This window comes from Ostrea edulis, chromosome 1, assembly GCF_947568905.1.
Source record: "Ostrea edulis chromosome 1, xbOstEdul1.1, whole genome shotgun sequence".
Taxonomy (NCBI): domain Eukaryota; kingdom Metazoa; phylum Mollusca; class Bivalvia; order Ostreida; family Ostreidae; genus Ostrea; species Ostrea edulis.
The window spans coordinates 2,207,988-2,225,612 of record NC_079164.1 but is presented as its reverse complement, the minus strand read 5'-3'; the positions used below and the strand labels follow the sequence as shown (position 1 = coordinate 2,225,612).

General features: G+C 36.1%; 1 pseudogene; it reads left to right on the top strand.

Moving 5' to 3' along the window:
- The first annotated feature begins 29 nt into the window (after positions 1-29).
- Positions 30-600, top strand: LOC130048568 (uncharacterized; annotated as a pseudogene).
- Positions 601-17,625: the final 17,025 nt, after the last annotated feature.

Here is a 17,625-nt window from a genome sequence, read left to right as displayed (position 1 = left end):
TGAGATACATATTGGTCGAGCTGAACAACATGCAGAAAACCTTTGAAGTCAGGCATAACGTTTCAGGCGGAGAATTCGACGCTATAGAAGCCTTATCTTTGTTCAATAAGAGGTTAGAGACGGCTCTTGAAAAGCAAAATTCAGCAATTCTGGGCGAAATTCAGGACAAGTTCAAGTCTCCAAGTAATCCTGATTTCTGTGGAGAAGGAAGCAAAATCCAATTCACTTCCAACCAGAACAGATTACGAGGGCTAGATAATTTATCCCCCCAAAAAAACTGTTTGCAGGGGATTTCAGTTCCGCAATTGAACTGCTGAAAACCTCCGTCACAGGAACAAACTTCTACGCATAGCAGATAAACATGGCTGGGGCACTCTTAAGGAATATGTTAATTCCGATATTGCTGACAACAGCGAGGATGCCGCCAAAATTCGCTCAGCTATATCAATAGCAGCCGCAGCAAAAAAGAGAAAGTCCCTATACCACAAGCCTCAATTCGCCAGATCATCCAGCACATTTGATGGTCTGTCTAACCAGCAGTTTTTTCTCTGCAATTCGAAATACGGCTTTCCACAGGAGTACCCTCCAAGAGCCACCTAGTTATAAGAAACCTAATCCGTCGTCCTCAGCGACCAAACTCTTCCACTACTGCAGGCTCCCAGGCCATTTTGCAAAGTTCTCTCCGTACACGGAACAGATGCAAGCCATCGGCGCCAACTCCCAGATAAGTTCGCAATCCAATTTGGAACTGCTTGAACCCAACATGTCCGCCTCAACAGCAAGTCAGCAGTGAAGTTGAGTACTCTTATTTGAATGACGGAAATCGAAATTCTGAATTTTCTCCTACAACTGTCATAACAGTCAAAGATCGATTAAAACACTATGTTGACTTTTGGGAAAACATAATTCAATCTAGTTATTACATAGACAATGTTATTAGATGAATAGAATTCGATTTTCTACCAAAAAAAAAATATTTTTGTCAAACAACAAATCGGCTCTTGATAACACAGAATTTGTTGAAAGGGCTATCCTTGATCTTTTGAAGAAAAAATTGGTCACAGAATGTTTTCAGCCTTCTCATTGTGTAAATCCACTAACCGTGCCCATGCCATTGAATAACAAGAGGCCCATGGGCCTAGAATCGCTCTTCTGATACATTGTAGAACAGGCAAAAATTCTCACTAACCAAGATTCATCAATTAACAAAGTTTGATGATGTTAAACACCCCCCAAAAAGCGCCATACGTGGGCGGAGCTCATCTATGGTCATTGTTATTTACCTGGCCAAGATATCAGGGTGTTGTGTATACTTTTGATGTACACAGGAAGGGTCTCAGGGCCATCTGCAGTGTTTAGAACTGTGGTCATAGTGTTTGTATAATGGTTGTTTCCCTATGGCTAGATGACACAGATTCTACACCACCCCCTCTTTCTCTCTTTTACTCTTTTACTCAATGAATAATTTCTTTTATAAATATACAACTATCATAAATTGATAATATAAATTATTTCAATAAGTTACAAGTTTTAGAAATTAATGGGTTAATTGTTTGATTTCTGATTATTTAATTCATAATACTTGTATACAATTATATTAAAATTGCGTTGTTCAGGGGTCTTTTTAAAAACAATTGAATTACAGAAAATAGTAGTTGTGGACAGGTCAATGCTATCAAAACTCTAGAATACAGGGTTTACTCAAGAACTAAAGAATGCCTCTAGGTACTGGCTGTTATTGTTATCAAAACACCTCTCTGCGGTAGTTCTAGCTGCAGATGTCACTCCACCTGAGATATATTGTTAAATGTTTGATTGACAGACGGCTAACAATTTGGGGGTGTTAACTTAAAGTTGAGTCTTTAAGTCAAATAGTACCTGAAAATTTAAATGTAACTGTCCAAAAGTAAGTCACGGTGAGCTACTTTTGGTCGACACACTGAAGACTCCAGATGCATCAACTGACAAGTCAAATGGTATTCAAATATAGTCGTCAAATTCCAAAAGAAGGGCACATTGACCTACATTTTGGTCGACACACTCCAAAGACTCAAGATGCATCAATTGACAAAGTTTGATAATTGAAGTAAAATAGTATCTGAAATATTCAGATATAAACGTTCAATTCCAAATGTAGGTCACGGTGACCTACGTTTTGGTCGACACACTGAAGACTCAAGACCCATCAACTGACAAAGTTTGATGATTGTAAGTCAAATAGTATCTGAAATATTCGAATATAGCCGTTAAAATCCAAAAAATAGATCATGGTGACCTACGTTTTAGTCTACACACTCTGAAGACTCAATATGCATCTACTTACAAAGTTTGATAATTTTAAGTCAAATAGTATCTGAAATATTAAAATATAGCCGTCAAATTCCAAAAGTAGGTCATGGTGACCTACTTTTTGGTCAACAAACTATGAAGACTCAAGATGCATCCTAGCTTTCATAGTGTCCAGAATATGCATCTAAAATTGAAAATGTGAAAGAATGTCTGCAAAATTCAAAAAGTAGGTCACTGTGACCTACTTTTTATAAATATGTTTTGAGGCCTCTAGACGCATCAACTTACAAGGTTTGATGATTCTAAACCTCTCGGTATCTGAAATATCAACCTAAAATGTATCCATAAATGATTAGCCATAAAATTCAGAAAGTAGTTCATGGTGACATACTTTTTACATGACGCAGTTTAAGGTCCCATGATCCATCAACTGATGACTTTTGATGATCATAGTCTCAAAAGTGTCCAAGATATGCATCAAAATCCATTTAAAAATAATTACCTGCGAAATTCAAAAAGTAGGTCACCATGACCTACTTTTGAGACAACATGATATTAGGTCCTAATATGCATCAACTGACAAAATCTGATGATACTAGTCCTTATACTAAGCAAAATATCAAAGTTTTGACAAAACAAAATTTAAGGTCAACTTTGAAGTGACCTTGAAACCACACCCTTTGCCCCGGGATAATGCCTTCAACATTTTTTATCTATAACCTATCCTCATCCTCATGCATAAGTTTGGTGATAATTTCCTAAGTGGTTCTTGAGAAGAAGATCTTTTAGCAACCACTACTTTTTTGAATTTTCCTAATTATCTCCCCTTCTTATAGGGTCACAACCCTAGTTTTAGTACAAAATGAAAGCCCTTAGGCCAAGGATACCCTGTGACAAATTTGACAAATATTGGCTAAGTGATTCTTGAGATATAGCCCTTTTTCCAAAAAGGTGACGCACACCGCACGCCAGACATATGACCATATGATTAGCTCTTTGAGCTTTTGGCTCAGAAGAGCTGAAAAGCCCAGACAGATTCTTGATCTTAGACATGTTATCAACAACAGTGTTATGAAAAGGAAATTCAAATTTGAGGGCGTTTTAGAAGGTTTAGCTTTTGCGAAAAAGGATAACTTCATGATTAAATTCGATCTGGCAAGCGGTTATCACCATATCAATATTCACCCACATCATTTTAAATACTTGGGCTTCTCTTGGAATTTCAATGGCACGGTGCGGCATTTCACTTTTACGGTTTTGCCATTCGGGTTAAGCAGCGCTGCTTACATTTTCACTAAAGTGTTAAGACCTTTAGTTTTGCATTGGAGAGCTCAAGCATATAAAATCATCGTGTATTTAGACGATGGCTGGGTTTGCGATTCCGAATTTAACTGCCATAAAATTTCACTCAGTAATCAATCAGATCTTATAAAAGCAGAATTTTTAGTCAATCAAGACAAAAGCATTTGGCATCCAGTGAAAATTTTAGAATGGCTGGGTTTCGAATGGAATCTCGAACTCGGTTTTATATAATTAGGTATTCTCGAGTACAAACTTCAGAATTTGCGTGTTAAGATTAACACAATGAGGGATAAGAAACATGTAACAGCTAGAGAACTAGCTTCAGTGGTTGGCACTATAATTTCATTCAAGTTTGCATTTGGCCCGGTTTGTCAAATGACAGCTAGAAAATTATCCACATTGATTTCTAATGCTCTTTTTTGGGACGATCCAGTCCTCTTACCTTTCAAAGCTAACAGTGAGCTAGATTTCTGGCAGAAAAACAATCTCTACGTCCCCCTAGAGTAATCTCCCTAAAGTTTCGTGCGCCAGAAAGGATTGTTTTCACCGATGCGAGCGATTTCGCAGGTAGCGGCATTCTCTTAGATTGCGATTAAAAAGAATTATTTCATTTCATGTTCGAACCAGCAGATCTGGGGCAGAGTTCAACATTTAGAGAACTAAAAACTGTAGATCTTTTGTTGAAAACATTCGGCGAAAAGTTTTCGAACAAATTCGTTAAGTTATATTCAGACAAAGAAAACGTAGTTAGAATTTCTTACGTAGGTAGTACGAATGTTTCATTACATAACATGGCGTTTTATTTTTTTTCTAACTGTTTAGGAAATAACATAGAGTTATCTGTGGCCTGGGTCCCAAGGGAACAAAACATAAAATCTGATTATTATAGCAAAATTTTCGATTTCGACGATTGGGGTTGTAAACTATAGAATTTTTGAGTTGTTCAATCGTTGGAACCATTTACTTCTAATGTTTTCGCTAGCAACACAAACAACAAAGATAATAAGTTTTATTCTTTGTTTTGGAACCCCGGTTCTAGTGGAGTAGATGCTTTCGCTTTTGATCGGTCTCGGGATTTAAACTGGCTCGTGCCTCCAATAAATTTAGTCAACAAGGCTATAACTCACATCTTAAGCTGTAGAGGGCGAGTCACTTTAGTAGTTCCTAAATGGAAGTCTGCTATTTTTTGGCCATCATTGATAGAACAGGAGGGGAATTTCAACTGGTTTATTACAGATTTTCGGGAGTACAAAAATCCCCCCAAAATTTTTCACCCCCTGATCTGACAAAAGAGTATTTTTCCGACTGATAGATTTTGCAGTAATGTACTAGTTCTGAGAATAGACACAAATGAATGATACCGTAAGTCTGTGGTTATTAAAGGATGACTGCTATCCTTTCAATGCAGGATTGGCCTCCTACATATAATAATGCTTGAACTTTGGTTTTGATGGTCACGGAGGACTGATCTTCAATCATGTTTATACATATATAATTTGTGCAATTCAGACGGAAAATGAGGACTGCTCTCCGGCATGTATATATTGTATACATGTGTATATATCATGGACGGTCAGGAGGACCGCTCTCCCAAAAGCATATTTGCATTTATATAAACTATTGTATCACTGTGATGTTTACGGAGGAATGTGCTCCTACAATCATAGTTACACACACACACACACACACACACACACACACACACACACACACATATATATATATATATATATATATATATATATATAAAAGCACTAAAGTTCCAACAACACCCGATACCTCAAAGTCGTGGTCGTCCCGAAAATTTGACAATCTCGTTCGTGTCGTTGGTCATTTTAGTGCTTTGTATGTATATGTATATATATATATATATATATATATATATATATATATATATATATATATATATATCCAAATTGTGTTTTTAAAAAAAATCACAGTGTCCGGTATAAAATTTAAAAATTTAACGATATATATATATATATATATATATATATATATATATATGAAAGGACTGCTTTGTCGTATGTATATCTACAGATAAACATATTTTCATTATATGTAGTTTTCATTATAGAATAACTGCTTTTTCCGCCGCATATTATAGTTTATATACGTCTGTTTGCTAATACTAGCATGCAATTTCGGCTGGCGGTTTTTTGTTTCCATATCTATATTATGAATCTAATAAGTTGACATTTCGTTTGCTTGTTGCAGATTTTACAGAGCTTTCAAGGCCAATGGTTAGACATTGAGAAATTCAGAGACTTCGATCCTTTCAAAGAGATATCTGAATTCCTCCCGCACATAGTGAAAAGCGCAAAATCGACGTCTACTAATAAGAAGTATGATTTATACTTTACTAGATTTAAAAACTGGTGTTCCGCGCATTCTTTTGAGCATCTTCCTACATCCGTCCCCACAGTAGCAATTTTCCTGGGTGGTTTAGTACAACAGAGAATATCAACTTCGGTTCTAGAAGCTTATTTTTATAGCATTAGTTGGACCCACCAACTTTCGTCTAATTCTCATCCGTGTGAAAATAGCTTGCTTAAGTTAATTTTGGAAGGCGGGAAGCGTTTGCTGGCGAAACCAGTTAACAAACAGGAACCAATCACAATAGACATCCTCATAGAATTGGAGAATTATTATTCCAGTGACCCAGATAATCTATTAAAGTTAAGGTCCTTTGTTTTGTGTTTACTCGGATTTTCCGGCTTCCTACGTTTCAATGAATTAGCAGAAATCCATATCAGCGACATCATTTTCAATCCAGCTTATATTGAAATATATATCCATAAAAGCAAAACAGACATTTACAGAAGAGGAAATTCAGTTATCGTAGCCAAAACAGGACAGGAATTGTGTCAATTTTGTTGTTTGAAAAAAATACACAAACATTGATTGGGTATCTCTTCTAAAGAGTTTCTGTTTACTTCTATTAATTTTATCAAATCTTCAAATGCATACAAACTCGCAAACAACTCAAAACCTGTATCATATACAAGAGCACGGGAGTTATTGTTATTTTATTTAGATGATATTGGCCTTGATAGTTCTAAATATTCTTTACATAGTTTGAGCAGCTTCTAACAATAACGTTGTGGAACGACTTTTGAAAATGCATGGTCGTTGGGTGACAGACAAGGCTAAGGACGGTTACATAAAGGATAACATCGAACAAAAGATTTTGGTTTCAATGAACTTGGGCTTATAAACACCAGTATTACTTACACCTTTGTATTGTGCGATCTTGTAACGAACGCAACCAACCTATCAACCTTTTTGTGTTTTATTACCAATTAGTCAAGAATTTTGTTATTTTCACACGAGGGCACGGAGGGAGAGAATAATTGGTAATGATTGTGCTGATAGGTGGTACTAGAGAACCGGATCGGACTAGTTTGCAACAAACATGTATTTATTGCATGATGAAAGCAATGTCAATTTCAAAAGAAATATAAGAGAAAAGATTCGGTGAATGTTAAAATATGGAAATTAACATGAAATGCCATGATTATTTCAATTTCTATCTGGCAGTATTTTCATAGCTCTTTTTCAACGTTTCCATATGAGTGAAAGATTCTCGAGCGGGACATTAAACAATATATACAATCAATCATATTTTCATTTTCAATTAAAATATAGATATAAGGAATCATTGTCTAGTTTGAAGGTATGAAAAGTGAAGATAACGATCAGTGATCAATCTCAAAACTCCTGTAAGCAATACAAATAGAGAGTTGGTCAGACATGGCCCCCTGGACATTCCCTGGGTGTTATCAGGTGTCTAGGAGAATTAAGTAACCCCTGTCAGGGCCGTAAATTAACCTTCAATTTGGAGGAGGCAGGAAATTAGGCAGGGGTCTGGGGGCCGCCCAGGCCCCCAGACACTGAGCACATTTTGTGCACACTGAACACGTTTCGTGCAAAATCCTTGATTCTAGGGCCTTCTAAGATGTTACTTGACTAACTCATTCTAAAAGAAAGATTTGGAATGCTTTTTAAGGGAGGTATCATGTTCTTAGTTATTGGAAACAACATAAATTCTAATGAACTTTAAATTTTAATTTTTTTTTGGCTCAAAAGTTGGAGGAGGCAGCTGCCTCCTCCGCCTCCATGTAATTTACGGCCCTGCCTGTCGACTGGTCCCACCCGCCATGAGCGCCATATCTTGATCAGGTAAACGGAGTTATCCGTAACCAAAATCAGTGTGCCATGAACAGCCTAACAATCGGTATGAAACACGTGAGATAACAATTAACCCATGATAGGTTGTATTGAATTGGCAAACTAGATCGTTATAACGATCACAGACTTTGCGAAATTTGTGTGTGATGATAAGCAACAAAGAAAAACGTGAAAATTCATGCATAATGGCTTCGTTATACAGACAGATTCAAGGCACTTAATCAAATTTCGACCTTCTAGTCGTTCGTTTAATTCTGTTCAATGACCATCGATCGACGGATCCAGAAGTTGTTAAAAGGGGGAATAGGTTGGGGGTTCCAGAGTTTTAAGGAGTCTTATGGGTAAATCTTGCTTTCCTTTACATAGTTACATAATATCAATAAATAACAACAAATATTTGATTGTTTATTTTGCTGCACTTCTTTGTTTGAATTATTTCAAATATTATACTATTCTGGATGTTCTCTATATAGGTTTAGTCACAAGGGGGGGGGGGGGGGGGGGGGTGTTCTACATTCGTCACTGATGACGTTATTTCGTTCCCCAATAATTCGCAGTGGTGAAATGCATTCGAACAAAGAACAAAACAATACAAAGTCGAATGGAATAGAGCTTTGTACATTACTTTAGACTGTATTTTGTTTCAAAAGAACATGATGATAATGGAAATCAAGTGCATATTAAGATTCCTCTCTTACCAAGCTTATATTAGCGCATTAAATCGAGATGAGTACGAGGGACAATGTTTGCTATTTTAACCCTAACGTTGTATATTTCTGCAATTGTTGGATTAGCAAGTTGCTGTACAGTGAAAAAGTTGTCTTTTACAATACGTCGTACAGCGAACAACAATTCGACGTACATTGAACCTGAATTAAAGCTGACATGAATTAATAAATATAGTATAATTCTATATGTCAGCCATATTTCTTTGCTAATCCGCCATATTAGTTGGATATTCTATTATTATATGTATCAGGGTTCATAAGGGGACGAGTTTTGCTACGCTTCATTTCACATCAGTGTCTTCGATTTACCTGTGCGGGTAGCTTCGACAGGTAACACGTACATCTCCGATATTAATTTATAGGACATCAAGAAGAAATGAAATCACGTTTTGAAACACCATGCAGTGCTCAAAATTACAATAAACATATCGTACAGTAGTAAATCATTCTAAAAGCTTTGGATAAATAAATATAGAATGCCTTTTCTTTACGTGAATGTGCGTACATTTGCAATAAATATGTCAAAACTATACAAAAACGCGGAGAAATATTTCATCTATTATCTAGATCTATTGATGAAACGGAATAAGCAAAGGGTATAAAATCTATACCATTCACACTTACTTCAAGCAAAATGCAAATACATAAATGCTACTGTATGTATAAAGAAGACATGGCCATGTATGCTCGTCATGAAAAATCATTGAATGTGGATGACTATTTACCTGGGTCTACTCGTAATATATGTAAAGCACCGAAGATGTACGTGTACACTTGTCGAAAATAATCTAAGTAGTAGTAAAACTCCCTTTATTAGCATAATCCATGAAACAAAACGATACACTCCATTTGTATTCCAACAGTAAACAACATTGTTCATTGTACAGACTGCGACACACTTAGCCCGTGCCGATCAGCTATCTTCAATCAGGGGAAGTATCAGAGTAGAATATTTACCCTGTATTGTGCATGAATCCTTATACTGTATGATTTACTTGTCAGAGTATTGCAGATTTATAAATCAGGATATCATTTAGGTACATAAATTCTTTGTGCATAGATAATTTGCATATACAACACTGCATGAGTGTATGGAGAGAGAGAGAGAGAGAGAGAGAGAGAGAGAAGAGAGAGAGAGAGAGATTCAAACGATGATCTTGTAATTCAATAAAAAGAGAACAATACTAGTAACTCAATATTGCTCTCATTAATTGATAATTACAGATTTTATTTTATTCATTTAAAGCACGCAATAATTAAAATTAAACATATCTTTAAATAATGTTATTTTCAATTACTTCATTTTATGCTAATTCGGCGCTCAATAGATCTTATATATCTATGCCATTTGCTTTATTACATTCTGTGTTGAACTCGACGCAAATTAGTGCGAGATTACTGGGACATAAACGAAACGTTCAGAGCACCCCCATCCCCCTTTTTAAAAGTTAAAATACATGGTGTATTTTTAAATAAAATTACCATTAGTCAAACTGCATTTTTTCAAATATTCTAACACTATCTTATTAAAGAAGTTTCATGTTTTTAAACTCCAACACACACCACACCTATTTTAAAAATTCCAAACAACGATGTTCTTTGGACACCCAAGTCCATCAATATTTTTTGTAATTTTCAAATTAGCTTAGATGCAGTTTGGAAACGCACTAGGTGTGTTAATTAGTGTTATAAATGGCTTTTTAAAAAATGCAGTTTGGCATATACATGTATATATCTTGTTCTAAAATATGGAAATTGACCGGGGGAGGGGGGGGGGGGGTACGTGTACGATTACAAAGTCCATGCCATATGAACCTGTCCTAACTGTATGATAAAATAGAATGTCTTCATAGTCTGACAGAATAACTTTAAAAACATATTCATCACATTAATTACAAGAAAAGTTCTTGTGTTGGATGTGCATATAGGTTTTTCCCTTCACAGTTCTTCTTGCGATTGACGCTTTATATCGGTCAGATTTGGCAAATTTAGTAGCTTCTCTTCCTCATATAGTTTAATACGTTCGTCTGTTTTCTTGTAAGAATAATCAATTCCTAAATTTGACTTTAGAATCTTAATCAGTGTTGTGGTTTGCAGTCGGTTATAATATGTATTCGATACCATAATTTATATTACGTATGACTAAGTAATGTGTTTACATTATGTTGTCCCGGTAGCAGGACTTTACGCGCCTTTAATTTGAAGAGTTCCACTAATGGAAATGATAAGTATTGTAGTAATGCAAAATGTAATAATTGAGAGCTTATTATATGCGTAGTTATCAAGCACATATAATTTTTTTTATTTAAACATATTTTATTGAGAAGCTCAACAGGATTGGGCAACAGGCATAGCCTATGTAGGCCCTCTCCCAAATACAAAGGTCAAGTACAAAGTACTTAGAATCAAGGGGAGGGGACAAGAGTGTCTGTCCCCCACCTTTGATAACAATATCCATTTTTTTTTCTAATGTTTTCCGCCACACTCAACAATTTTTCAGTTATCTGGTGGCACCCAGTTTTTGTTGGTGGAAGAGAGAAACCAGATACAATGTACCTGGGGAAAGACCACCGACCTTCCGAAAGTAAACTGGGAAACTTTCTCGCTTACCGGCGCGAGCGGGTTTCGAACCCGCGCCGACAGAAGTGAGAGGCCGTTATTTTGTAATGCAAGTAAAAAATATATTGGGTGACAACCTCCCCCCCCCCAAACTTGAAAGTTCTGATATAATAGTAGAAGACACACACCACCACCAATTAAGAAAATGAAGATATTGTGAGGCACTCATAGTAGAGGACTCTAACTACCCCATCCCACCCCCAACGATGGAAGAAAATGAAGTGTAGGGGAAATTATTGAGGCAGTCAAAGTAAAAGACTCTTTTAACCATTCACCCCCACTTTAGGACTTTGAACATCGGATAAAACATCTTGGTTTGTTTGGGTTTTTTGTTTTATTTTATTGCTGTTTTCGTTCATCTTTTTTAATTATTATTTTGAATGGCAAAAAAATTTTAAAGAATCCAATTTTCCATTTTTGTCATCCTGTTGTACCCCCCCCCCCCCCCCCCCCCCCCCCATGAAAAATGACGATACATGTCTGGTTATTACATGTACATTTTACTTTTCAACACATGCATGCATACTAACTGTATGGTGTAGAATTGCACCCTTTACCAAGTTTTCCTTCATTTACACAGTGTAAGGAATGGTAAACCAAAATCACAAAACAAAATGCATAAAGGCCAAGATAGTTTTAAGCGTAGGAACTTCATTCACAAATACATAAATCCATGCATTCAGAAAAATCGCATGCATGCATGCATTGCAGGACTATAGCATGTGTGTTTTAACGTTTCTGTAAAATGCCATAATGATTATTTTCATTTCGTAGATCTGGCGCAATGGATATATTCTGAAAATAGACATACCGCTGTACGTCGAAATTTCATATCCAAATGTATTCGATAGGATGTTAGTATTCATAAATCAGTAAAATTCGTGTTGAGGTTTTATTTGATATGATACAGTGCAGCGATTTTTTTTCTACCCACTGGTACTGGTACCGGTACCCACTCAATTGGGAAAAATAGCATCAAAATCGAACACTGATTGGGAATTTTCTACAAATGTATCGTCAAATGATTTCAACTAAAAGAAAAGAAAAAACAAAACAAAACAAGAAGTAGTCATCTCTTTACAAACTTTTTTACGCTAATATTTGCTGTTGTGAGACATAAGGAATCGTCATAGGCTCGTTTTAGAATCGTCGTAGTTCTACAAAACACGCGCACTGCCGGAAAAACACCAGAATTGCCTAGCTACAGGGCGCCGCCATTGTGGACACCCGCCGCCATTGTGGACACCGAAAGTTGTGCGGAGAAGAAAAGTTGACAGGAGATCTGATTGGTCATTAACAGAAAATCTTTGTGATGGAATTTAATAGTGAAATATAAGTGATAAAAATGACAGGTGACATAACAGAATATGTAGAAAGATACAGAAGTTATAAGGGAAGATCTGAGTGGAGAGGTGATATTTGGATGGACAATATCATTCAGTGCGGATCTACACTAGTTGTAAACAGGCCAAAATTTGAAGGAAAAACGCAACGGCAAGCCATATATTTTTTGGTGGAATTTTGAAGGGGAGATGATGAACTTTGCTGAATGGTGACTGATTGTTTGAAAATTGGCTTAATAAATAATTGACAGTGATTGGAATTTGTATGGAAGTCTATGGGAAAACATTTGGTGGTGTTTGTCCTATAATGATCTGTACTTTCGATTTAATACCGGAAGTGGACATTTTAGTTAATTTGTACAATGTTTCAGACTAAATAAATTACGATGTCAGCGGTCTATATTTCGGCAAGTAAATTGGGAATATTTAGTCTCAAAATTGGGAAAAATCAATGGTTTTTGACATTGGGAATGGTACCGTTTATCGGTACCAGTTATATAAGGAAAAAAATCGCTGCAGTGTCAATCTATTGTAATGCATTAGTAGGATATGCAAAAGGCAAGAGTATAAACATTTTCTAGTATCGATATCTATATGATCACGAAAAAACATCATATAATTTGTATCCGGATTCATATGCCGATTTAGATATCAATAAAAACAAAGCTGCATAGTTTGGGGGAGGGGGTTCTAATGAGTCTGATGAAATTAAAAGAAGGAACCCCACATTTGCATTCAAACTAGATGTACTTCAAAATGAATTCATTTCTGCTCTGACTGAAAGCATGATTCGGGAACGAATCTTGCATACAAAATAATTAATAGGGGAACACATAAATTCGAGCTCCTTTGGAATTTGATGAAATGCAGATATGCACCTTTCGTTCAACACGAATTGATATGTTGTTTCAGGCACGTATACAGGGGGTTGGGGTGGGCAGGGAGGCTGGGCTGGTCTGCTCTCCCCACTTTTTCGACAATTTACTTTTTCCAGTTATTCTAACATACAAAGTCAGTATTTTCTACATGCAGTTTAAACTGATATATACATGTATATATATATTTTTTAAATTTGTAATGAATAAGCATCAACTCCTGTAAGTTTTTAATATATTGTCAATACCAAATTTTTAAATAACTGCAATCTTTTAATGCTTGTAAGCTTACCATTATATCACTGATCAATTTTCTTTCCTTCTGTGAAATGATATTGTACATCGAAGTAGGACAGAAAAAAAAATAGTTCAGGATGGCTAGGTTTCGAACCGGGGTTGTTGTGGTCTGGAATTGCCAATCCGGTTTGTTTACCACTGCAGATTATATACGATAGAACTAAAGCACTTGGCGCCGTGTAACATGTCCAGAGTCTCTTCGATCCTTGGAAGCGGATATGCGTCCTTTATCAGTGTTTATGGTCTTCTTGTTCAATTGTCTATATTCGGCACATAGTCTAATACTTCCACCCTTTTTACGCACAGTATTTTTTCTTTTCTTTTTCTAACATATACATAAAAATATGGTATTACAATACATATCTCACATATGTGTCACAAACAGAAGAGGATATCCCTTCGTTTTACAGGTACAAGGCACTTAATTAACTCACTGACAGTAAGTCTGTACATCGCTGAAACATTCCAACAAGTGGTAGCATCAGCAAATGTATAAAAAGTGGTTTAAAAAGAAGGAATTCACATCTTGGTGTGTTATTATTTCAAACATCCTCGCTTCGACTGGTAGCAATATCTGGTGTCGGTGATACACGGTGATCGTTATCATCATCCTAAGCTCCTAGAGAATAGAAATGAGTGCTGTTATTGATGCGAATTTGAAAGGTTAGAAAGTAATCATTTTTGTCCATTATTTTTGTGGTATTCATCGTCAGTGTAAGTGAATCAAGAAATTTGGTACACACCATATTGCGCCGTTCCTGCGTTCGACCACGAAATGCAAGCAAAGGAAAAGGTGGGTAAAAGTAGGTACCTGGAGTAGGTTTAAATACCTACGTAGCTATAAGTAGCTAAGTATGTAGAAATCAGTGGCGGGTTTAAAGGGGGGTACAGCCAGCTCGCCCCCCCCCCCCCTAAAATTTTCAAATTTAAGGTAAATCGCGGTATTTTGTTTTGGAAAATGTACTAAACGATAAAAGAAGCAATACCCCCCCCCCCCCCCCCCCCCCCGAAGAAGTAAATGACAAAATCCTTTGATTTTTTGAATTACTTTATTAGGAGAACCTAATTTTTTCCAAAAAACCCTTAAAGACCCCAAAAAGCACCGTAGGTTTCTCCACGGATCAATGAATGTGGGCAGAGCTTATCCATGTTCAATGTTATTTTCCTGGCCAAGAGAGCAGTTGTTGTGTATATTTTTATGATATACACAGGAAACTTCTCAGGTTATCACAAATTATGCTTAGTGTCTTGATTTGTGCAAAAAAAAATTCAAATTTCTACCTACATGCATACCGCATTTCTATTTCCTGTAAACCTTCAAACTTGGTCATATTTATGTATTGCAGATAACGGGTTTAGCCCATTTCTAAACCTGTGCTTTTTAAAACTTTAAAAATTAAACTGTTATATATCGTATACAAATAATTTCCTAAATATAATATAACCCGGTGTTTCCAGGCACTTCCTGGTGTCCTGGGAGTTCGCAGTGTCGTGGGTGTGGTAGGTAAACTATCAATGTTTCGAGAGAATGAATAAATCCAAGTAGATCTATGTACATGTACAAACAAATGAAGAATGATCAAGATACCCCTCAATATGCCCCCCCCCCCCCTTTTTCTCTCTCCCTTACTCTCAATCATTGACTAAATTAGTAATTATGGCCATACGTATGCAACACTATTGTCAAGCCATATTATTTCATCTATCTATATTATTGCTACAGTTACACATCTCTCTCTCTCTCTTTCTCTCTCTCTCTCTCTAAATTTATATACCTCTCTCTCTCTCTCTCTCTCTCTCTCTCTCTCTCTCTCTCAATATAAAGCCGTAATAAATTATAAATAGAAATATCTCAATAACTTGTTTATGCTATTTTACTATAGTTTGATTTCTGATTGTGTAATTTATAATCCATGTGGTATCCCAAACAGAAGCTTTTTTTTTTTTTTTTACTACTGTAACAGTTTTACGCATGGGCAATATAACCATTACATGTTGATGTGCTGCGTCAATAAAGAATTGTTCCTTTTTTTATCAATATAAAGTCATAATAAATCATTAATAGAAAATATTCCATTAACTTATGTTTGTTTGTTGTTGTTGTTTTTTTGTATTATTGTAAAACTCAGGTATACCGGGGCTTTCCTTGAGATCTACAAACCGCCGGTCATCATTAGCCATGATTGTTATCAAAACACCTTTCTCAGGTAGCAGTAGACCACAGTCTCTGCAAACGTCAGTCAACCTAAGCTCTATTGTTAAAACTTTGATTGACCGGCGGCTTATCATTGATCATCAAACAGGTAAAATTTGGGGGCGTTAACTTAAAGTTGGGTCTTAAAAATTTGGGTCATTTTATTAATTTCACCTTATTAAAATGATAAAAAATTGTACAAATGACTTTATAGGAGAAATATTTTAAGCCCCATAAAATCTGTAAAATCCTGGACCCACTGCTTCATAAAGTGCCCCCACCCCCCGTAACCACAATTCCTGGATCCGCCCCTGGAAATAGTCTTTAGACTGGACCTGATAAACTGACAGGTGAAACATTAACACACAAGACATATTTTCACTAATTTATTGCAAAAACTTTTGTTTATCACTTTTGAATATATTTTTTTCACTTTTGAAAAAAAATCGCCTTTAACATTTAAATTGCAGAATCAGAGCTCGGGCATCGGGGTGGACCTAATATGAATGTATACTTGATAATTTGTCATTTACAAATCAATTAAAGGGGGGGGGGGGTATCTTCAGGGGTTTGAAATGACTGTTTGCCTTCCCGTGGCATTTCATATCTGAATATTGTGAGAAAAGTTTGTTCAAATAAACTTTACAGCCAAAGCGTAAAAAAATATTGCGTGGATCTACAATATTCTGACAATTTAATAAGTGTGTGGAGTGCGAAGATTATACGCTGATATTTTGAAATGATAATTTTAGCTGAGCACTACATAATTTACAGTAGCGGATCTAGTGGGTGGGTTTTATTTGAACGTTATCAACCAAAAATTACCAGCATTTGCTTTTTTGCGGTCTTCAATTTACCTCCCTTTTTGAAGGAATTTTCTAGATCCGCCTCTGATTTCTTATCAAGAAATGCAACTCATTCCGTGTTCATTTACACCACTAAAAATCTACAAGAGTTGTCTTTCTTTAAGAAGCAGAAGACACTTGCCGTGAAAACGGAAATGGATGCTGAATTCTGAAGAAAAGCTTATTTTAGGGATCTTTGCAGGTACTTAGCAAAACTGACTGTCGGGTACAGTGCTATTAGGTAATACACTAAATATATCGTCTGGTTATAGCACAGGAGTCTGAAGTTTTTTCAACAATAGAGCTAAAATAAAAAAATAATACACCCCCTACTAGTTTTTTTTTATTTTAGCTCTATTATTGAAAAATCTTCAGACTCCTGTGTTAATAGTATCTGTGAGTTGTATCACAGGAGTCGGCAATTTTATCAATAAAGTAGAAATATATGACGCTCGGTGGTAGTATTTATGCCCTTTTCTCATATATTTCTACTTTTATATTGATAAAATTGCCGACTCCTGTGGTTGCATAAAAGAAATATCTATGGCTAATCTCAGCGAGATTCAGCCTCGACGAATCTCGCTGAGATTAATCTATGGCCAGTATGGGATTTTCATCCTGGGCCTAACGTATCGTAACTTTGAGTTTGTTTACACCAGTGGCGGATCTAGGCAATTTTGAAAGGGGTGCGACCTAAATGTGTACTTTTTTCGAAGACCATGAAATGATAAAAAAATTATTCTTTTTATAAAATTATTCAACCAAATGTAAGGGGGGGGGGGGGGGGTAACCCCCTGTAGATTCGCCACTGGTTTGGGTCACAGCTGCCTCTGGGGACATGGATGAGGTATTAAAAGAGGTTCAAAGAACCACAAGGTGCAATATGGCATTTGATATAAAATTGATAACCATGGTAAATATGAAATTCTTCCTATGATATGT